Here is a 25,162-nt window from a genome sequence, read left to right on the forward strand (position 1 = left end):
ATTTCATATAGCTTCATTACTGACCTGTTTTGTTTTTCTGATGTTTCACAGATGAATTCTTTAAATAGTTATCTACTTTTTTTAACCTTATCCTATATATTCTGAATATATTCAATAAATTAATGAGAGTTATAATTTTGTTAATTATACAAGTATATGTCTTAGTTGTTTTTGAAAACCACATTCAGGTAATCAAGTGAAAATAAAGTTATTTGAATAAAAGAAACACAGAAACTGTAATTGGATGTCTGTATTAAATAATTCAAGATCTTTGATATAGACTGAAGTTACCAATAGTCTCAAATACACTGAAATTCAGATTAGGACATGTTTTTACAAATATAGTTTAATTAGGACTTTTTAATAGACTGATTCAAATTAAACTTTCTGAGTGCACTTTAGTGGAAAGCCATTTTTTTAAATCACAAAAAACAAATAATTAATTGAAGCTTGTTTCCAAATAAGCTAACATGGAAGTCCACCAGTCATAGACTTACCTGGATGCTGGAAGTTCCTGGAGTTGGTTTCTTACCAGCTCTCTGTGCCTTCCTCTGTGCCCGGGGGGAGCTGCCATGCAGTATTTATGCTGCTTTTCCCTTACTACATGAGGTTACCCATAGTTTAAGCTCCTCCCCCTGCCCCAGAGGTGAAAAGCACAAATTATGATGGAAAGTTCTATTGGGCAGGCATACAAGATCAGGTTGGGCTCTCTTTTTCCTTGTTTTCTTATTGAAAAATAAACTCTTTGTCTTAAATATATATTAATAGTTTTAACCATGCACCATCTTTTTCTGTGATTTTATTTTAGAAGTTATTACTCAGATGTTTAGGTTAGTTCATAATGGGATGATCCTATCCCCTTTATATTTTTAGAAAGGACATTCTTGTGTTAGTTGGTTGAAAATACTTGGTAGTATATAAAAGTAGGGGAAGAAGTCTTTTGGAGGGGAGTGTGGATTTAAACCATCATCTAAATTTACTTCGGTTATTACATGAAGCCATTAATGTGTCCGTGAATGTTTCTAAATTTTTATGAAAATAGCTTACTCCAATTCTTATTTTTAGGCTTGAGAGAAACACACGAGTGAAAATGTAGATATGCAGTCTTGTATTTCAGAATTTTAATATAAGTCCTCAGCCATTAATAAGAGAAATATTAACTGTTAGCATATAAATGTTTCAGTGTTTGCATACTATTTAAAATTTTTTAGACAGAGGCAAAATATCCATGAATTTGATAGTAGAGTTAGCAATAATTACCCTGAAGAATTTATTTATTATTCTGAGTGTGTGACTTTTTTTTTATTGGAGTATAATTGCTTTAGAGTGTTGTGTTAGTTTCTGCTGTAGAACAAAGTGAATCAGCTATATGTATACATATATCCCCTCCCTCTTGAGCCTCCCTTCCCCCGCCCCGACCCCCATCCCACCCCTCTAGGTCATCACAGAGCACCAAGCTGAGTGGACTTGTAGACACGGGGTGGGGGGGGGAAGGGGAGGGTGGGATGAATTGAGAGAGTAGCATTGACATATATACACTACCACGTGTAAAATAGATAGCTAGTGGGAAGCTGCTGTATTGCACCCTGAAGGATTTAAATTCATTGTTTACAACACTATACTGTGTTCAGTAAATGGCTTCAGATTTTATTGCTTAATTTTGGGTTTTACTTTAGAGTTGCAGTGGAGATTACAAAAACCCTTAACTTGATAAGGTCCTATCATGTCCATTTAAATAAGGTTGCTGTATTCATTTCATAAGAAAAATAATCTTCAGACTTTGCTTTTGGCTTTTTAAAAGTATTATTGGTTTACCTTGCAGTTTCGTTCAGGGATCTTGAATCAGCCCAATTAGAAACGTTTTTTTCCCCCAAAGATGAAAGTAAATGTTATCATTGTAATTTTCAGTGGTTAGTATTCTCTTTAACAATGTTAGGAGACTCTTTAAATCAGTTTTCAGGATCCTAAAGAGTCTAATAACAGGAAGTTGAGAGGCCAAATTCTGATTCTTACTAAATTTCATAATTTTGGAGCTAAATCACATCAACTGTACACGTAAAGTAGGTGAGAAGGAAAATTCCATAATAGGTATAGATACGTCTTTTTAAAAAATCTCTGCAGAATTAAAGTGGTATGGATTCAGCATTGATCAGTAATTGAATGTTTGACCAGTAGGTGAAATAAGGGTTTGTTCTTTTTCTTCCCTTCCTCCTCCCCTGCATATAATTTTCTATATATATTTTGAACTAAGCCTTGTATAGCACCTTGTAGAAATGTAAGTGGATAACTCATCTCACTGCCTTCCTTTCTTCTCTCACTTTTAAACCTTGTATTGGTTGCCATATTTAAAAACTTACAATGTTATTGGTTGCCATATTTAAAAATTTACAATGTCCTATATGTCTCTATATTATATTCACAGATATATATGAAATATGGCTTTTATATCAGTTCAGATTTACAGAAGAATTGGAAAGATTATATTTTCTAATCATTCTTTTTTTATTGAAGTATAGTTGATTTCCAGTGTTGTGTTAATTTCTGCTGTACAGCAAAGTGATTCAGTTATACACATATATACATTCTTTTTCAATATTCTTTTCCATTATGGTTTATCACAAGATAATGAATATGGTTCCCTGTGCTATACAGTAGGAACTTGTTGTTTATCCATTCTATATATTCTGATCATTCTTTCATCATTGAAAATGATCTATGCAATAGTTTTTGTAATTATACTATTACTCTACTACATCTGTAAGAGACCACAAAGATAAGTGAGAGAAGTGGCTGCCTTCTATCTACTATGGTTCATTTGGAAAAGATTTTGAAAAAGTAGGTGAGGTAACATTATGGATGCCCTTGAATATTAGGCTGTAGAATTTGTTTTAAAAGTATTTATTAGAAGTGCATATTCTAGTATTTTTGTGTGTATATATGGTGACACACGCATACACTTATTTGTTTGTAATTGAGACTGATACCCTGTTAGACATCACTCATGTGAAAGTTCAAAGATTAATTCTTGGCCCTTCATTCTGTGCACCTGTGTAGACCAAGTGTTCCTCTGTGGTTACTCTATTTCCAGAACTTTTCACCTTAACCTCTCTAGGTGTCTGTTTTTTCTCAACACAATGAAAAGGTTGTATTAGGTTTCTAAACTCCTCCCAGCTTTAAAATTAGATTATTCTTGTGCTTGAGGTATTTTGCTGTTTCCTGTGGTGAGACTCCTGTGGCTTGGCTCCATTTAGTAATTACAAGACAAAATCCATACCAAGTGGTCATATGCCTTCTTTGGGGGGTATGTAAATACATGTGGGTATTTGTCATTCTATATTCCCATTTAACGTTGGAAAATGTGGTGTCTTTATTGAATAAGCCTTGGATGCTCAACCCTTTTTGCAAATAGTGTACTTATTTCAGCGCAAGGAATCTGACTACTGTTTGCTTTGTTAGTCACATAAGAAACACTGTCTCGTCCAAAACAGATTGTAGAATCAGAATATTTGCTAGCCTCACCCCACCCAATTGTGTATTTAGAACTATTTTTATCCTAAGAGTTTACTTGTAGCTGTTGGAAGTGACTAGTCTGTGGCTTTATGACGAAAACCCATTCTACTTAAAGAACAGAAAGTCATGCTCTTTAAGCTCAGTAACCTAAGTGGCTTTTTAATATCAAATATCAGTGTTTTTTGCACATCTAGCATTTAGCTGCTATTAAGCTCGCATGTTCATTTTCACTTCCCAGGGTATCATTAATTCACCAAATATTTCTTGAGTACCTTCTGCATGTCAGGCATGGAGATAAAAAACTGGACGAATGATGTACAGCCGCCCCCCCTTACAGTGTTTAAACAGTGGTTCTCAACCTTCTTTCCACAGTCCTGGGGTACATGACACAGTTCCTTCTGTCTTTGGGGTTCATTAAGATCATGGTGGTTCAGAGACGATATTTAGAAAAAGCTTCTCAGGTGATCATGAGGGACTTCTAAGTTGGAATGTCTTAGTCTGCTCTCAGTGTTCTGTTACCAGCTTGTTAATATTAGATACATAATTTTTGTTGTTTTTGTTCATATGGTTTTTAACTTTACTATAGAAAAATTTAGTCTTATCCATAGAAGTAGAGAGAGTGGTTACAGTGAATGCCTTTGTGCCCACTACCCAACTTAAACTAATCTCAAGTCACTGTCACTCAGTCCTTCTTCCATTCATCACCCCCCATATTTTTAAATCCCATATATTGTACCAATTCACCTGTGAAATTTCAGTATATTTCTCCAGAAGATAAGTTCTTTTTCTTTAAAATAGTATCTTCATCAAACATAAAAAATTAGTTATTTCTTAATTTTATCAGATGCTTTAGTTCACTTCAGATTTCCCCAATTGTGTGTGTACACACACACACGTAAGTGTATATACACACACGTATATACACATATATATACACATATATATACTCACAAACATATGTAGAGATACACAAGCACATGTGTAGCATACATACATATTCATACTTTTTTACTGATTGTTTATTGTTTGTTCAACTGAAATTCATGAATTTCCCCTAATTGATATGTGCCTGTTAATGTAGGTTGCTTATCCATGTCTCTTTTCTCCCTTTACAGCTTATTTGTTGAGAAACTGGGTCATCTTTCCTGTACAGTTTCCTACAATGTGGATTTTGTTGTCACTTAACATGCTTCTCTGTATCCTGTTTTTCCTGTAAATTGGTAGTTAGATCTAGAGGTTTAATCTGATTCAGGCTTGAGACACACACACACAAATACTTTTTGGCCAAGAATACTTTATAGACAGTGGTATGGTGTATTTCAATCAGGAGACCTTTTATTGCTGGTTGTTTCTCTTTGTGGTATTACTAGGAATGATCATTACCTAGGTAACTTAATTCTACCATTGCTCCTTTGCTTATTAGCTAGAATACTTCTGTAAAGAAAAATACTCCAACTATTTGGTTACCCTGAAGTACAGTTTGTATAGAAAAAGCAGGATAGATACCTTTACCAGTGTATAAAACAATAAGCATATTTCCTAGCATTCTTCAGAGGTGGCACAGTGAGGTGTTTGAGTATCACTATAAACTCATGGATTTAAATGCATTTTATGTTTTTCAGTCCATGGCAGTTGTTATTCTTATTATTGCTCAGATTTTTCCTCCATCTTTGGTCAGCAGGAACCTTTTCATGTTGGCCTCTGAATCCTTTTGGTATGATCGAGGAGTCTTTTATAGCTTCTTCCGTCCAATATTTTGTACTTGCCCTGACCCAGAACTGTAATTGGGGGGTCTTGGTTCGTTTTGTGGGAAATAGAAGTTGGAGACCACAATCTGGGTGCCTGGGTACTAAGGGTGTGCATTGTTCCTGGTTCGATGATTGTTTCTGGGCTTTTTTAGTGGAGAGAGCTAGGGGATTCATTCATGTAATGTTAATTAAATATTAGACATCATAACTTCATACTAATACATCTAATTCAGACTGAGGACCACAGGGTGTTTTCTTAGTGACCTGCAACCTGTATTTCTAGCTCCTTAGTACTACACTAAAAACCTCATTCTCATGACAGTAATGTAGTTATTTGTTTGCTTTTTATTCCTTAACACTTTGACTTCTTAGAATGACAATACCAACATTCACACCACAGTATTGAAAAAGGTTTAGGATTATTTTTAAATTCTTTTGGTATTTCCACTATAGCTGTATAGTCAAATCAGTGTGCCTTATGGTCCCTTGAAATGGCTCATTTCAATGTAGTAATGCTACCCAGTCAATTCACTGTTAGGTTTGTTTTGTTTTGCTTTCAATTTTTAGGAATGCTCTTTTAAAATTTAATTTTGTTTGGTAATTTCCTAAAGTTCCTGTAGTGTGCTGATAAATGTTTCTTGGGGGTTAGGGAGGTCTGTGTGCTGTAATCAGTGGTGTAGATACTCCCACCATGGCCAATTGCAAACCAGCTCACAAAACACCTGAACCTTTACCAAGAGCCAGTACAAGCCAGCTCCGACATGCATTACATATTTCCCAAGTCAAATTTACAAAACAAGGAATATTCAGAGAAATCTGGTCTCCATTCCTGACCTATTACCCACCCTGTGTTTCACCTTCCTTCTGTAAGTAAGCTTTTTTAAAGAAAAAAAGTTTTTGGTTTATCTTTCAATTGTTTTTAAAAATAAGTACTCGGGCTTCCCTGGTGGCGCAGTGGTTGAGAGTCCGCCTGCCGGACTCTTGAGCATCTTTTCATATAGTTAAGACTTTATTTCTAGCCCACTTCTCCTAGAAGTGTTCTGTATCCTATAAACAAACCTCTTTTTTATGATATAGGTTGCATATGTTTTTCCCAGTTTGTCATTTGTCTTTTTAGTTTACCCATGAGGGTTTTTTTAACGTTTAAAATTTTCTCTTAAGGTACATAAACTGTTGATTCCGAATGTTATTGTTCTTTCAGACTCGGAGCTCTAAGGAACATTAAAGGTTATCTGGATCAATCATTTCATTCTTCAGAGGAGGAAACTAGTTCCTCTGTTATGAATGTCTCATTCCCTAATGTTTAATTGCGTTAAATTTATGAAGTGAAGACCTGTTGGTGAGGGAGCCCATTGAGGGAAAACTCCATAGACTAAGCTGATGTGTTCATCTCCTTACCCTAGCAGGATACTGACTTTCCTGTTCCAATCGTCCTTCAGTCTTTAACAGCGGAAATGAGGAAGGCGCCCAGAAATTTAGTTAGGGCACTTGGAGGCCCACAGCTTCCACCACCACCTAGCTGCACCTCATTCCTCTTGAAAAGGTTTTAAAAGAACATTCATAGGTGCTATTACAGAACCCAAGAGCTAAAAATGATCCATTTGTGTAAATAACCTAATGTGGTCTAGTGGTTAGATACCTGCTGAGAGCTTGAAAGGAGAAATTCATGCAAAAAACAGGTGTTGATGAAAACCCCTGAAACTTCAGGCCAGGTCAAGAAAACCAGTCATTTAGAAAGTTGGAACAAGGGCTTTATATTCTATTTTCTGTTGCACAATAAATTGCCACATTACTTAAAGAATTCATAGTTTTGTGCTTCAGATGGTTAATGACATCATCGTCTTTCCATAGTAACCTGCCAAGTTAAAAATATAGAGCTTTTTGGGCTTCCCTGGTGGCGCAGTGGTTGAGAGTCCACCTGCCGATGCAGGGGACACGGGTTCGTGCCCTGGTCCAGCAAGATCCCACATGCCGCGGAGCGGCTGGGCCCATGAGCCATGGCCGCTGAGCCTGCGCGTCCGGAGCCCGTGCTCCACAGCGGGAGAGGCCACAGCAGTGAGAGGCCCACGTACCGCAAAAAATAAAAATAAAAAAAGAATAAAAAAATATAGAGAGAGCTTCTTGGCTCTTTGACCTAAGATCTTCAAGGATCTTGGCCATCCAGCAGAGTCTCGGCCGTTCAAACACATTCCTACTTTATTAACAAGTTCCGTTTTCATGTGCAGTCTGCTAAGTTGGAAGGAGAAATTAGAGAATTAAAGTATTAATTGGAGTAGTCACAGGGTAATGCTTTTTATTTAAACCTCTTTGCCCCCCTGCTTATTATAATACATAGAACGATCACTACCTATCTAGAGGGTATGAAGCACAGTTTCTATGGGTGGCAACCAGACCACCAAGAAACCTTCCTTCAAGACTGATGCCCTATAGCTGTGTAACTTACTCATATTAACAATTAAAATACATCCTGGTGTTTTTAGTTTAAGTAATGCTGGGCCCCAGTCTGCTTACCTTTAATCAATCAACTGTTACCTGGCCGGCAGACCTCTGCCCCTGACTGTGGACCAGTGCTAAAGGGTTACCTTCCTGCCATCTCTGGCTCCTGCCTTCTTACACCTGGTTTCCTCATTAGTAAAATCCCTAAAGTCTGCTTACTTGCTTTCAGATTTTTAAAGTAGTTACTACTTAGAGAAAATGTAGGAAATAGAAAATAAAATTTATACACCACAGAGGTATAATAACTATTAACAGTGGTATTTTCCCCACAAATGATCTGTTTAGTGCTAAGCTTCTATCAATTATCTTTAATCACCTATGGTAAAATAAATCTTGCCACTTCTGATACCAGTAAGACTGAAATGTAGACATGCTATGGTCCTGTCCTGTTTTCTCTTATTTTTATTTGTTAGGAACCTTGGAAGATGAAATAAGATATATGTGAAGTGGTAGAACAGTGTCGGGGAATGCTCAGTAAATGTGAGTGATGGTGATGACCACCATGATGTTGAAGGAGTGTACACCTCTGACATTATACTTGAATCTCTGTATAGTGTCAGTCTTCCCAAATGTTTGCCAAACTTTGAGTCTCTACTGTGTGCCATTTGCTGGGTTAGATGCTGCTAACCTGCTACGGGTGATCTTAGTGAAATGGAGGAGACAGATACCAAACACTCTGGCTTCTTCAGAGTGCAGAAGTCGTGGATTCTGGTGTGAAACCGTCTTTCAAATCATCAATGGTGTCCTCTTATCACACTTTTTAATTGTTCCTGAATATAATTCAAGGACTGTTGGTTATTTACCACTGAAACTCCTCTCTGTACAGGTAGTGCCTAGTACAAAGCATGGACCTTGTAAATATTTGCTGAATGAATGAATTAAGAGCTTTAGGAGACCAGGTTTCAATATTTATTGAGTGTGGGCATTTTGCCTCACACTTGTGGGCACTCAGGGGTGGGTCCTTTTGCGCAGTGTTGGTTTGAATTGGGGTATTTTCAGTCTGTGTCTTACCTTAAAATAACTCGGAATTCTTGGAGAAGTCACAGCATCAACAACTGCTTCCAAAGCCATTTCACAAAAGAGACTGTGGCTCCTGTTCTAGTGACTGTGTACCTTCCAGTGTCCTATTGGTAATCGAGTTAGAATTTCAGAGTAAGATTTTCCAAAGACAGTGTTTCTCAAGGTAGCCATGGTTGGAGGTGTAGAGTTAAGTGGATAGGTCAGGAGAGGGGCTGAATGGAGAGAGAAAGAAAAAGAAGAGGAGCCCATACTCTCGAGAATTTAAAGGGATTTCTTTAAATGTCTCAGAAACTCGAACTGTACGGTTTTAGAGCAACGAATAACTTTTTAGACAAGGCTGTGCTTCATTTTCCAAATTTCTTCACCCATCCATACCTCATTTACTTGTTGATATATCCATTCATTCAAATCCTCACTGTATTAAACACATATGCCAGGAAATACAAATGGGCTCATAGACTACTGACAGCATTTATTAATTCTTTCCCTGCCCAAACTACCTGTTAGCATCTTCCCTCCTGAATGGAAATATGTGACCTTTAAAGGGAAAATAAGTTATTATTTGGAAGGTGGGCAGTGGATAGATATTTTAGAACATTAGAGTTTATAAGATGAAAAATTGGAGAATCACATTCAGTATCACAAAAAAATGAATATTTGAGCTACAAGAAATGCTAATCTTAGTAAGTACCAGAAACTGATATTTAAGTTTTGTCTGAAGCAGACATAAACCCATTTTTTATGACTCGAATTAAGTCCTCTGGGTAACAGTAACATACACACGTACATGCACACACACACCTGTATTTAGCAAAGGTATGTTTGAGCAGAATTCACTTTTTTCCATTAAAACCATAGGTAATGTATCACTCCATTATTTAATGAACAATGTAATATAATTTTGGTAATATAACATATTACCGAACATATTTTCCACAAGTTATACTTAATATTTACTCTAGCTTCATTATACTTTAATTCAGTTGAAAGATATTTTTTAGCTGTACTTCAGGCACTGCTTTAGCTCTATGCTCATCCCTGGTCATGTTTTTACCAATAGTCTTATTTACTGCTCCTGAAATTTGTATGGAGGATCAAGTGTCTTTTAGAATTTTGAAATCTGTCAGAAAGTGTCCACCTGAATAGCTAACATATATTAAGCGTTTATCATGTGCTAGATACAGTTCTAAGAACTTTGCATTATTTATCTCATTTACTCCTTGTAGCAGCCCCATGAAGTAGGTACTATTATTATCCCCATCTTTAGACATGAAGAATTGAGGCCCAGAGAGGTTAAGCATCCTAGCCAAGATCACACAGTAGGTGATGGTAAAGTTATTATTGTCTATGGATATATTTCTTAAGGATTTACAAGGGACCCAGTATAATTTTAAGTATAGCACTGTTTAATTCAGAACTACTGTGCTGGCTGTTCTTTGTCAGGAATTTGTATGCTTGCTTTCCAGATCAGCTTCTCAAATTTAAGGAAACTGTTTTCATTCTTTGCCATTGAAAGAGCATGTTGTTTCAGTTCTAGAATTGGTTAATTTAGAATTTGCTAATTAAAAAAGAAGCTAATTAAAAAGCAAATAGTGCTAATGTTAATATGTTTGCTTTTATCCTGAAGAAGTGTCTAATATGGTTATTTTTAGCCCATCATGGTCTTTTATAATGGTTGAAAGGCAGGGTGGCATTACTAATAAATTCTCAGTGTTTTGGGAGATGTTTGAATTATTACTAATATTTTAATCCTAACAATGGATAAGCTGTAGTAAAAGTTGTGAGGGCTTTTTGTTCTGAAAAAGAGATCCCTAAATGGGGAAACCTTAGTGTGGGATTCTCAACTTCAGAGAGTTTGATGGTTTTTAAAAGAAAAGGCAGAGAGGGCTTCCCTTGTGGCGCAGTGGTTGAGAGTCCGCCTGCCGATGCAGGGGACGCGGGTTCGTGCCCCGGTCCGGGAAGATCCCACATGCTGCGGAGCGGCTGGGCTCGTGAGCCATGGCCACTGAGCCTGCACATCCGGAGCCTGTGCTCCGCAACGGGAGAGGCCACAACAGTGAGAGGCCCACGTACCGCAAAAAAAAAAAAAAAAAGAAAGAAAGAAAGAAAGAAAAAGCAGAGAGCTTTTTATGAATTGACTTACTATTTGAATTCTCTTGTTGATATATCCTAGGTGACCGCTGACCTACTTCTTCAAATGCTGTTATTTCTTTAGATTTAATATGCTCAGAATAACTCAACTCTGAGCTAAAGCTTAACCGAAGTCCTGTCTTTAGTTCACTCCTGCCCTTCAAATGGAAAAATTATTTTTGAGTTGTCAAATACAACATAAAGAACACAAGTGTCATGTGATTGTATTGGCGCCAGGAACCTTAAAATACATTTTAAATTTAGTATTACCCTATTTGAACTGGGACTAACATTCTCATCAAATAATCTTTTTTTCTTCAAATTTAGGTAAGTCCATTATTGTGTATATAGAAAGTTGTATTCCAGTATACAGTTTCATTGATATAACACCTCTTCTTAATTTTGAGTTCATAGCAGTTTCACTATTTGTGTTTAATATTTAGATATAATTTTTGAGTGGGGCTGGTGGAGTAGCATTAGAATCTATGCTTGGTTTTGTAAAGAGTACACTAATTTACATACTCTAATGGGATACGTTTAGAATTTCATTTTTTGATCTTCATATTTGTATAAAATATTTTATTTAGGCTGAGGTAAAAATGATGGGGAATTGCACCTGGCTACAAATATGATGTTAAGAGAGTAAGAGTAGATATTGGGATATTTTCTGTTTTGTCTCCAGTTCTACTTTTCGCTTGATTTCCCCATAAACCTTTCTTTCTCACATTGGTAAATTTAGTTTATAATTGCTTTTTAGCTTTGCCACCAGTAGGATTTGTGTATTGTAACCAAGAAAAGCTTTTAAAGATTAATTTAGTAAAAGGCATATTGATCATAGATGACAGATAAAATAGTACAGTTACAAAAAATAGATGTATGCTTATGTAGCACTACTATAAAAAAATACAGGTATAATGAGAAAAGAATTATTTGGCAAAAATTCTGGTAGGAGAATTTAAGGGGGAAATGTTAAGAGTTTTGTGGCCTGTGGGAAACAACCAACCTTACGAAATGCTGTATGTTTTTTGGTGAGGGAAAAAGTGCTCAGTCTACTAGAAACAATTTGTGAGTGATTAACTTAAAGACTTAAAATTTTGTTGTCTGGTACAAATGTTGATTAAACTCATGTAGATTTTGGGTAATACAATTATTATGTTTTGGATAATACCATTTAAAAGCTGACTTCACAGTAATGTTGAGAAATAATTGTATTTGAGAGCCATCTATACTTAGACTTTATTTTACCCTCAGTACTGATACATCAAAATTCTTGTACATTTTAATGTGTACTGTGTGCTACAGTATAACAGTGTTGAACTGCTTTTAAAATGTACTTGACTTGCAGTGTTGATAAATTTATCATAATTTTTTAAAACATTGCATATGACAGTGAAGAGCCCATATGTCTTTTTAAATTTAACTTCATAGCGCTTTAGTCTAGGATCTGATTTTTCAACTGGAAAGTGCATATGTGGGTCACTTTAATGAGCTGTGGTTCTTTAGATATTTCTTGTCATGGGAGGAAAGCGAGAAATAAGAATTTAACTTTGTTTCTCTTAAGAGGCATTATAAATATTAAGTCATCTTCTTCAAGGTAAGGGCCATTTGTATAAATGTTGTCTGTCTGTGAGACTCTAGTAAAGCCCTAGAGTTTGTCAGTCCCTTTTTAAATAGCATTCCCTGATCAACACTCTAATTAGATCTGATTCAACTTTGTCGTCAGATTGGCCTTGAATTTGTTTTGTATCTTATGTGTGTCATGTACTTCGCTTTTCTCATTTGACCCACGGAACTTCATGTGACAGATATTATCACTCTTTCTTCCAACATAAGGAAACTGAAGCCCAGCAGGTAAAGGACTTGCACAGGTTCAATAAGCCAGTAGGTGGCAGAGCAGAGAGTTTGGATGCCAGGTTCAGATGCTACGTTGGCATTTTCCACAAGAGCATGCAATCATGTATTTTTAAATACTCCTCTTTTGTTTAATTTCCTCTGATGGTTACTTAAATCAATCAACTTATGCTAAAGTTCCATCCCTTATAAGCTAGCTGAAATGCTAATGTAGCAGTTTTACATCATTTGGCTGCTGTACTTACTCAGGGTAGAAGCAATTCTTTTGCTCTTCTGGCCACATTATGCCTGTCTCCCCTTCCTGCCTTACATCATTGCTTTCCACAGTTTTCAAGAACAAGGACCCCTTGTTTTAATGTATATAATGTATATACAGTATATATATATATATGTATATATTTGATGTATATATAGTATATATAATTCTTTTATACAAAAAGCAAAGAATATTAACAAAGTGGACATATATGTATCTGCCACCCACCTAAAGAAAACCTACATTATCGCTACTCTTGAAGCACCTGTGCCTACCTCCCTGACTTATTCTCTGTGTTCCCCCTGTAGGTAACTCTGCTGAATTATGTGTCTATTATTCCTCTGTCGTCATAGAAAGGATAGCCTCCCACATCCCACCCCCCAAAACACACACATACATAGCCCACAATAACTTTTTTTATTGCATGTTTTTAAATTCTCTTTAAAAGGAACTATACTGTGTGTGAGCCTCTGCAATTTGATTTTCTGATGCAACATTATGATTTTTGAGATTTGTCTATATTATGTGTGTGGCTGTCGTTTGTTCATGTTCTACTACTATATAGTTTCCCGTGGCATATCAGAATTTATTTGTTCATCTGCTGATGGATTTTTAGCTTATTTTTATTTGCTTGCTGTTAAAAATCATGCTGCTTTAAACATTCTTTTACATATTTCCTAGCTGCCCACAAAAGAATTTTTCTAGGGAGTACACTAGGAGCATAATACTGAATATACATATTTTCTCTTTTACTAGATAATGCTAGATTATTTGCTAAAGTCATTTTATGTTTTACAGCAGAGCATAAGAATTACAACCACATGGTGTCATCTAAATTTTAAGGTTTATCAATCAGTAGTTGTAAAATGCTGTCTCATTAGATTTTTATTTGTATGTTCCTGATTTCTAATGAGGGTGAGCATATTTTCATATGTTTATTGGCCGGTTGTGTTTACTCATCTCTCAAATGCCTGTTTGTATCTTTGCCCATATTTTATTGAGTTGTCTGTTGTTGTCATTGGTTTTTTTTGACATTCCTTCCATATTTTGAATATTGATTTTCATTAGTTATGTGTTTTGCAGATACATGGCATCTTATATACTGTCTACAGCTATCTAGCCAAGAAAAACTCTATTTTAAAAAATAGCTCATTGAGATACAGTAAATTAATGGTTGTTATTCTTTTCCCAACTTTCCAGTGGGACTCTATGCCGTTGTATATTCAAGAGAAGACCTGGCGCCTCTTTGAATGATGGTAGAGAAGGTTTCACTAAATTTTTCTTTTGATGACTTTCTTTTCTGTAATAGAGATAGGTGATCATTCTCTTTACAGAATTTGAAATTCTAGGCTTACTTGAAAAAGTTCTACATAAATCATTAACAAAAGTTTATATTCGACATTTGAATTCAAGGAGAAGTTATTTTCATGCAATAATAACTAGTACCACATTTGTGTTATCAGGATTTCCAACAGGAAAATGTTTCCAATTGAGGATTATGATCAGCATTTAATTACCGAAAATCCTCATACAGGTCCTAATTGTGTTAGTAAGTGGTTTTCTGAGAAAAATACTGTAAATGTGGTATATCTGTAGTCTAGAAAAATAAAGAGGAATTCCTTTTACAGGAAAATTTTGAAGTTAGTTGGATTAAAAATAAAAAAAAAATTGTTACCTTATTTTCACTTCATAGCTGATTTGTAATGCATGATACAAATAGAATTATAAAACATTTTAAGGGGGCTAAATGGATACCCGTTCAAAATATGAAACTAATGTTAGTACAGTTCACAGGTGTTCCATTTTATTTTTTAGAATTTTGGGCACCGATTTTAGCAATTTAATTTTAAAAGACAAGAATACCACAAACTCTGTTTTATTAAACATCATTTTTGCTTTTTTTTTAACCTGGAAAAATCTTAGGAAAAAGTAGTAGAGGTTGCATTGAGTTGAAAAAAAAAAATTTACTAACATAAAAATCAAAACCACAACCTAATTTGTCTACTGAAAAAGTATCTCCTGCTTAGTTTCAGGTTTCATATTTTATATTTAAGGATTTTATATATCATCAATGCCAATTCCACTCTCAAACTCATTTTTTACTCTTAAAACATGTTCAATGAGCTTGTAACTTGTTTCCAGTAATTTTGTTGAAATCTGTTGGAATCGAAAACAAACGTACAGGAAAATGAGATTATAGTGTGTGGTGAAAACTAAGTTTTGTGCTTATAATAAGAAATGTCTTTAGCGATCTGGGCATCTTGATAGAATGATAACTCAAAGAGGCTCATGGCAGTGGAATCAGTGAAATAAATGTATAGTGTTCTTCAAACCTTGAAAAATAATTTGGCACTGCTTTTCTTGTTTCTTTTCATTTCTTGTCACCTGTCTTCTTCAGAGGCTGAAGATGCAAGGTTCTGTATTTACTAGCTCTAGGAGATGTTTTCTTATTCAAAGGCCTTTATTCCAGATGCTTCAGCTCTTCACACATGTGTCAGTCTGAATACATGGAAATCAAGCAAATGCCTCAAAAAACCTAGGTTAACTATTCTCTATTTATGTTTTATGGTGGGAAAATTGGTAGATAAAAACATAGATATTATGGTTTTATCTTATTTGGAAGAAGGCTGTGGTTCTGTCATACACATTTTGCTATTACTGTGAAATTCCAGAGACATGATTTTGTTATTTTGTATAATATTTAGGAGTAATATCAAAATGCCTGATACTTCACTCATACTAAATTTGCCTCTGGCATAGATAATAATTAAAGGAATTTCCACCAACATAAATAACATTAGAAGGAATAGTGCTACATTTTTCTGCTACATTTTTTCTGATTTTTTTGTTTCGAATGAATTAATTCTACTACTTATAGTTTTTTTCTCCCTATGAAAACTGCCAACAAGTTACACTATCCTTGTTAGCCGTAGATAAGGAATGGGAGTGTGCCCTTTTTCCTAAGACAAGTGATCATTTTATGGATAAGCCTATAAGGAAGTAAGTCATTTACTTAAAAAATTAACTATAATGATTTGTTTTGTTGTAATCAAATCAAGAAGGATTATTACTTTGTCATTAATTGCAGCATGGCTGAATTTATATCAGTGTTTGGTTGTGATGTATTTTCTCTACTAGATTTTAATCTATAACAGTAAGAAATTTTTAACCCTTTATAAAAATGCAGGTGTGAATGGGATGTCTTAAGCCTTTTTTACAACTTGGGGAAAATTTTAGAGAGATAGGAGCTTTTTCATTATGGTTTTTCACAGTCATTGCCAAATAAGTATGGTCGTTGATTTTTTTAATGATGAGGGTATCCAGAGCTAATTTATTCCTGGTATTGGCCATTCTACATTTGAACATTATTGAACTTCTAGGGTTTTTTATATAATTGGAATCCATTTTTATAACAGAAAATATGAAAATGAACATTTATTCTTGTTACAATGTTAAAATGTAAACTTACAGAACACCAACTTCCATTCATATACACTGAGCTGCTAAATATGTTTGTTGAACTTGTCTTTTCTAGTTTTCTATATTACTTTAAATGTAGGATTCTAAGTTTAGAACACAAATATTTGGGTGTATTTGAATTAACATTGATTTCCAATAAGCTAGTAAATGGACTCTTAGAGCTAATTTTAATCCACACCAGACTTTGGGACACACCAGACTATTTCCTAGACTTCACAGCAGTAATACAGTCTTGAGAGGGACTGGGTGTGATTGCAGTTGTCTCTGACAACTTTGAGCTAGTTCACCCATATCCCAGCCACAAATATGCATGATAGGAGAATAAGACCTCTCTTCGGCATATGGTTCAAAATGAGACTTTTTTTAACCCAGGGATCTTAGACTGACAGCATTGACTTGTCTGCACGACTGTTGAAAGTTCCTGGATTTATTTTAAAATGTGCTATTTGCCAGCAGTGGGGACGTGATCTAAGGGAAAAGGATTCAGCTGGAGTATGATGTTGAAATATTCTCAGAGTGAATGAACTCTTAGGTTTGATTCTTGTATCAGATTGACACATGAGAAATAGAGTGCCTTTTAAGTCTAGTATGTGAGCAAAGTAATAGGACGTAAAAGCTTCCTATGGGTTTGAAGCTTTGTAATAGACTGGAAGGTTCTTTAGGATCTTCCCCTCCCTCTGCAAAGTGTGTTATAATACAAAGGATACTGATAACTGCTTACCATTAAATGTCTCCAAATGAATTTGTTTTGAAAGATGATATATGATGATATGAGTCGGCAACAAAATATTTGGATTTTTTACATCATAAGATCTGAGTTCAATAACTCTCCATTGTGAGTTTCTAAAAAAAATTAAATAGTATTAAATTGATGGCTAAAAAGGAATGCTGATTTTCAAAATGCAGTTTTCTCTGTTCTTTATTATTTCTTAGTAAGGAGACTGGTTACATCATTGCTTGAGAATAAATCCACAAGCTTCACATTCATTTAAGACATTAAAATGGGTTCTTTGTTACTTTATTATAAGTCCTGTCATTGTCATCTTACTATTTTCTCTTCATCTCTTACCCAGTATTTATTTATTTACCATTTTATACATTCTTCTACTCTTAATGTTTCAGAGCTTTGTCTTAGGTATTGCCAGAGATCTATCTAAAAATCAAATTTGTGTCTTCCATCCAATAAAATATGAAAATGGTTTGTTTCTTTTTTTTCCCCCTTTACATTTTATTTTCTAAATAACATTCTGTTATTTAGAATACGATTTCATTTTTACCAGTAGCTGTTATGTGGCTGAGTTGAAAATTCTATTTGTAAACCAACTAAATAGAGTTTTGGGTACCTTCTCACCTTCTTTTAACATTTATTCAACAGTATTTAAGAGCAGCGAACACTTGCACAGAATTTTGTGTTTGGTAATTATCCTAATTTAGTATGCAATCTAGGCTTTTCACAGAGCACTGTACCAGGCAGAAGTCTTCTCTTATTTCTGGAGAGCAGCACAAAAGTGGAGAGAAGCCCTCCTTCTCCTAACTCTACCCAGGTACCAGCCACATGTTGCACAGCCCAGCTTGTTGGTTATGGTTATAGTTAGCGCTGATTAGGAAGAACTTCATACTTTGTAGTGGACAGAAGTTGAGGTGGGTGTGGGTGGATAGAATTTGGGGCAGAGAGAGTCCCTAAGGTGTGATAAAGCAGTGTGGATATTCTGAGATTCCAGTCCAGTATATAATTAAAAAGAAATAAAGCAAATAAAAAGTTATCCAGGCTGTAGAAAAAATGTTTTATTTTGTGGCATCATCCTGTGATTCTAGGTAGCTTCCTAAATGGACTTGATCATACTTTGACCTTTCAAGTTCAGAAAAGGGGGGGAAAGGGAATATCTCTGCAGCTATATGGCATAAGTAAATAATTGGAGTTGCTTCACTCAAGATGGGGAAAAGAAATCCCTTTGGGTTAAAGCTAGGAATATTCTCAGATGGCCACTTGGAAATTTTATCCTTAAAGAAAGAAAGAATTGCCGGGGGGAGAAGAAAGATAAATGAATTAACAAGTAAGAATTAGGGTTAAGAAGAATATTTATACTATCTGTATCTTATCCTGTATCCTGTAATTATGACACAACATAGCATATTTCTTAAGCTTTAGTGTACTATAAATTCTTCCTGATCAATATTTTTTTACGAATCATAGTATTATTAAAACTGAATAGATAGTCCAGAAATAGACCCAAAAGAATTAGGAAATTTAGTATACGATCAAAGCAGTTCAAATCAGTGGAAAATGGTTTACTCTGTAAATGCTGTTTAACCCATGGGTAGCTTTCTGGAAGTAAAGTTGTGCCCTACCTCCAAATATATCTAACACCAAAATATATTCCAGAGATCAAAGGTCTGACCATTAAATTGCCATTAATAAATGTAAGACCAATATGTATTTTTTTAAATCCTGGAGTCAGAAAACCTTTCTAAGTGTAGCCATAAAAGAAAAGATGTATGAATCTGATAACATTTAAAAAACATTCTGCATGTGAAGAAAAATAGAAGCAAAATTAAAGACAAATGAAAAACCAGGAGAAAAATTTCCAACTCATGTAATGGACAAGGTGCTAATAGTCTTAAAATATAAAAGTTTCTTTAAAAACATACTAAAAAAAAGTTCAATAATGGACAAAATATATAAACAGTTAACAGAAAAGGAAATATAAATGGCTTTAAACTTGTGCAAAGATGTTCAGTTTCATTCATAACAAGAAGTTGCAAATAGAAACTGCTGCACAAAGTGTAAATTAATACATACTTTAAAATTTTTAAATGCACATGACCTTCACTCAAGAATTCCATCTCTAAGAATTTATCCTACAGATAATTATAATTGCATATGTGCAGAGGACATGTATATATAAGGTTACTTGTTACACCATTTGCAATAGCAAAAGAAGGAAGCTACTCAAATATACATTAATAAAGACTAGCTACAACTTCATACATCTGTGCAATGGAACATTAAGTAGTCATTGAAAAGATGGAGCCACCTTGTTAGGGACTGATATGGAAGGACCTCCAGAATATATTTAGTAGAAAAAAATGTGTATAGAATAGAGTATATTGTAAACAGCCCTTGTGTAAAATACATATAATTGTTGTATATGTATCACGGACCATCACGGTTTATGTAAGATGGACAAGAAACTAGTAAGAGTGGTTGCCTTTTGGGAGGGGAATTGGATGGGATAGGAGAGAGGCTGACTTTCCATTGTATGCCCATTTTTACCTTTTGAATGTTGTAACATGTAAAAGTATAATATATTCCAAAATACATCTTTTAAAAAGACAAAAAGCAAAAGAGAAAAGAATGAAGCATTTGTTTTCATTGAATTTACTGTACATGCCATCCAAAGAGTTCCTTTCCTGCATTTCTGAGCATTTGAATACAGTAGTAGATAACAATAATCCTAAAGTTATAGTTAATTTTTTTTTTTACTAATACTACTGAATCTTACATTGCCTTAGGACCATCCTTGTGAATATCAGTTTTCATTGTACTCTCAAAATATGGACATGTTAATTAATAGAAGTATTAATGATGATAACAGAATTTTATATGTATTTTTTCAGTACATTAGTTTTTTTGTTAAGGAAGAAATGGTTAGAAGTTAGATGGTTCGTATAACAAAGTCATTATTATCTAAATTTTGAGATTTTTTTTGTTTGTTTTTCTCTGTGGGAAAACTGAGCAAAATAATTAGGAAAATAATGTTTACTATTAAGATATACTTAAATGTACTGACTTTTTAAACTCATATTTTGAGTGGGTACCTTTATAGGCAGTCATTTCTATAAGTAAATCAAACCGAAAGCATAACAGGGAAAATAAGAATCTAGCCAAAGAAATATTTTCAGTAAATATATATTATATGACATGGATTTATAAGTTACAGCTTATTTGAAGGAGCCAATCCTTTTTATCACTAGAACATACTGAAAATTTAAGTGATGAAAATTGACCATTCTTCTCAGACTTTCCTAGACATTTGGATTTTCATTCTATTTCACAAGTTTCTTAAATTTTTCTTTCTTTCTTATAAGACAGATACATAGCCCATGGACAAACACAGGTGGGCAGCGAACCAACAGAGTTCTCAAAATATTTTTTTCCTGGCAGGACATTTTAGGGTAATTACACATTTGGGTCAGAATTTGAAGGTGTAAGTGATATTATTAGCATATTCAACACAATTTAAATTACTCAGTGACTTCTAAAACATTAAGAACTTTTTCATAATTAAAAGCGTAAATAGCTGTGTTCGTCACTGCAAAATTTCAGAGCTTTATAAACCACTTCTATATACTAACTTATGTTTCTTCCCACTATGTGTGACAGGAAATCGAATAGACTGTGTGTTTCTATACTAGACTGACTTTGCATTTTAGGATTATAGTCTTCTAAATGATTTCCTTGCCAATATTAACAGAACACTGACCTATTCAAAGCCTGCTCTAGTAGGGTAAGTAAGTTGAGTCTGAGATGGAGCTCTCCAAACAGTGAATAGTGAAAAATATAGCACAGTTGCTTTTAACAAAAGTGAACCAAAGGACAGCTGTCAAAAAGGGTGGCTAGACTTGTAAGTGGAGAGAGAGCTGTTTTCCACAAGAGTCCCATTGCTTAGTACAGTCACTGAATTAAAAAGGAAATAGTTGAAATAGTTGAACTTAATCTCAGTGCATCAAATCAGTATAGAAATTGGGGTAGAACCTTTGAGTCTGCAATCTCTCTGTAAAATAAATGCTCTCTGTAAAATAAGTGGTGAAAGAGTTATGGAATTGGAGAGCTTGAAGATTCTTAGAGATCTTTTTGACCAGTCTCCTTTCTTTAGAGATGAGGAAATTGAGAAGGAATCTGATTTATACAGAGAATCAGGATTAGGGCCCGTGGCTTTTTATCTAAAGTCTGGTATCCCCCTCACAGGGATGATATTTCCTAGGATAGCTCCCTTTGAGGATTGCCCCCAAACTACTGTTAAGGACCTGTAAGAAGGCTTGTGGGCCATGAATGATGAGACTAGAAGCAAAGAAGCTAGATCATGTAGTTGTGAAGACCCAAAGAGCTTGGTCTTTGACAAAGACCGTGAGAGGCCACGGCTTGAAGGATTTTTTTGCAGAAAAGTGACCTATTAAATATGTGCTTCTAAAAGATTACTCTGGCTACAATATGCAGAATTTTGGGGAGTCAGTGGTCGCTGGGAGGTCATTAAGAAAATGGTGTCTTGGACTAGAATGGTGTGGTGTGGCTGGAGTGAAGTAGCTGGGTAAAAGTGATATTTAAATGCTAATTTTGAGAGATTGGAGTGTCATCTTGCAGTATTTGATAAGCTTATTTTTATTCATGTTGCTTGCTATTGTAGTTCTCTGTCATATATTCTTGTCATTTAATATAATATCAGTAGGGAAACTGGAGAGTCTTGGAATATTATATTTAGTAAACATCAAATGTGGTGAGTTTGGGAATACCACTTAAAATTATATGTAATATATACAGAGTTCTCATTTAAATATTACATAAATTGATTTAGGTACTATGATTGGCACTTAAATTTTATGAATAGAAACAGTTTCAGGTTATATGTGATTTTAGGAGTTTTGATAACATGACATTTGACAACTTTTTACGGCACTTAAAAATGTTATCTTTCGTCTGCAGAAGTCTTGGCATCTCTGGATTTACCTGTGTTTCTGAATTTGATCAGGGAGTAGGGTTTGCGTCTCCTAATTGTAATTTGTATCACTTGCTCATCCCTTTTTTTGCTTCTGTACAGTATCCTGCCCATCTTCCCACTGCCCTGAGTGCCTGCACCATCCCTCTTCTCTCTCCCCTCCCCCTACACAATGAAGGATTGTCGTGTCAGAATGTGTGCACCTTTCAGTGAGTGTATCAGCCATCATAAACCCCATTCGTATGTGCAAATACACTTTTACTATGCATATTTTTCCTGGCTAATTTTTTCTCAAAATAAATTACTCAAGAAGGAAAATCCTAAATGTTTTCAACTTACACTGTTTTGGGCTTATGCCCTCCAGAATTATCATATGATTAAAAGCCTTGTAGAACAGGCTTTTATTCTGTTAATTTGCTTATTCACTTGAAATATATTGAGCATTTGCATGTTGTTCCTTTTTGTCATTATATAGTGTCCTCCTTTATCTTTCTTCATAGCCTTTGTTTTAAAGTCTATTTTGTCTCTTATGAGTATAATGACCCCCGCTTTTTAGTCATTTCCATTTGCATGAGAGATCTTTTTCTGTCACTTTACTTTCTTGCATGCTGTTCGTTATTTAAGTTTGTTAATATAAGGCTATGAAATGTAAATAATTTATATGTGGTCTCTTGGTATGCTTTTAGAATTCACAGTGTTAATCAAGAAAACAATACATGTAAATATTGAAAAATGTGACATTAGGCTGTTAAATTTAGGGTTAGGTATATAGATAGTACAAACGTTAGAAAACATTACTTTTTATTTCTACTTCCCATTTATAATGGGAATAAAGTCTGGCCATTTTAGCTTTTCTGTGATAAATACCAGTTTAGTCTAGCACAGCAAATAAAACTTTAAATAATAAAAAGGCAGCAATAAAATACTTCACTGTAGCCTGTGAATAATAACAGCTCTTTTCTTGATGACTGAAACATTCATAATCTGATCATTTTGTCTCATCAAATATTCCTTTGTTTCTGGAGCACTGAGGAGTTTATTTTGGCTTCTGAAGCTTTATAAGGACGTGTTATTTGGGGAGTAATTGATGCCAACTTAATCGAAAACACCTATTTTATTTTACTAAGCTACTTCTTTGACTAAGATGCAGGATTACAGTGACCTGGTTTATTCTGGTACACTATTCCTTACAAAGGAGAAGGAGAAAAGGAAATTTTGGAGGAGATAGAGTTTGTGAGTTTTGTGTTTCATAGTCTTCTTTAAAAGGAAACACTGTCTTCATTATACTTTCAGTTCAGTTAATTTTGAAATGCAAATGTTAAACTAGTTTGATGATTAGGAACTTGAAATGGGCATATATGATTGGCAAATATAGGAACTGTTTGATTCTTCTCTGTCTGTTAATGATTTGGGTTTTATCACCTTAAAGTTACACACAGGAGTTCACTCTTCAGCTTCTTTTACTACTTACCTTCCATCCCGTTTATCCTGGCCCCTGCGTCTACACCATGAGATAGATCCCTTTGCCTCTTGTCTCAAAAATAAGAGAAAACATGGGCTTCCCTGGTGGTGCACTGGTTGAGAGTCCGCCTGCCGATGCAGGGGACACGGGTTCGTGCCCCGTTCTGGGAAGATCCCACGTGCCGCGGAGCGGCTAGACCCATGAGCCATGGCCCCTGAGCCTGCGCGTCCCGAGCCTGTGCTCCGCAACGGGAGAGGCCACAACAGTGAGAGGCCCACGTACCGCAAAAAATAAATAAATAAATAAAAGAAAACATTAGATAACAACTTTTTCAACTCTTCTACCTTTAATTTCTTCTATTATGTTAATAACCCATACTACCATGTCAGAGAATGAGGTGCCTTGCTTTTTCTCCAGGGCAGTCCAACTCCTATATACACTGGATTCATCTCCCTCTATCTCAATGGGACTTTTATTTTGCCATTTATTCTTTGTAGTCTTATGAAAGCCCCGTAACATATTCAAGACTTTGAATGCTATGAAATAAAAAGAGAAACCTTCCTACAGCCTACGATTCCTTCTCTTCTCTTCCCTTCTCTCCGTTCACAGCCATACTTCTTGGATAATTGTCCTATACTTTTCTGTTTCCTTTTACAACACATACAATTCTTGGCCCCATTCCACTGTTCTTAATAAGATCAGTAAGATCATTCCACTGTTCTTAATAAGATCAAGAAACTCCTACTTGCTAAGTCCAGTGATCTATCTGCAGTAGTCATATTACCTTCTAAACATCTGACTTTTTATAAATCACTCTTCCTCAAAACCCTATCCTCTTGACTTTCTTACTACCTCTCTCCCTGGTTCCCCCATCAATTCTGACTTTCTTCTTTGCTTTATTAATTTTTTTCTTCTGCTTTGCTCAACCCATGAATGTTGGGATTCCTAAAGATTCTATGTTTAGTCCTTTCTTTATACTTCAGGGGCTACCTGGATGGCCACACTCATTGTCATAACTTCACCATTTATTTGGATGCTTATTTCTCCCTTTTCTGGTCTCTGCTTAAGATCTCTCTTCTCCTGTGACTTACACATATATCCCATTCCCACTAGACTGTATCTTCTATAGCCTTAAGACATGTGTCAGCAAGTTTCGGGCCAAATCTACTTGTCAAAGTAATAGAATTTTTGGTAGAATATTTTATAAAGATGTGGCTCATTACAGTACAATAAAAAATAAAAGTTGATGCTTTGCCATGTTAATGTTTAAACGTCATTTTAAGGTCTACAAAGAAAATGCTTCTGACTTCTTGATTAGGCTATGTGGCCTCACCAGAGGAAAGAAACAGCAAATCTAAATAACCTATAATCCCCCTCCATACTGCTAGTCTTATTTTCATAGCATAATAAAATACAGAGAAATGATTGCTTTATACTTTACCACTAGATGGCTGAATTACATTACTTTTGGAAAAGGAGTAAAATCTTAATCCCT

General features: G+C 35.0%; 1 protein-coding gene across 1 annotated transcript in view; it reads left to right on the plus strand.

Moving 5' to 3' along the window:
• The window catches only part of NT5DC1 (5'-nucleotidase domain containing 1), a 120,576-nt gene that overhangs the window by 25,320 nt on the left and 70,094 nt on the right, over nucleotides 1-25,162 (plus strand). The gene's annotated exons all lie outside the window — the stretch shown is intronic.

Source organism: Grampus griseus (genome assembly GCF_964374135.1).
Source record: "Grampus griseus genome assembly, chromosome: 13".
Classification (NCBI taxonomy): domain Eukaryota; kingdom Metazoa; phylum Chordata; class Mammalia; order Artiodactyla; family Delphinidae; genus Grampus; species Grampus griseus.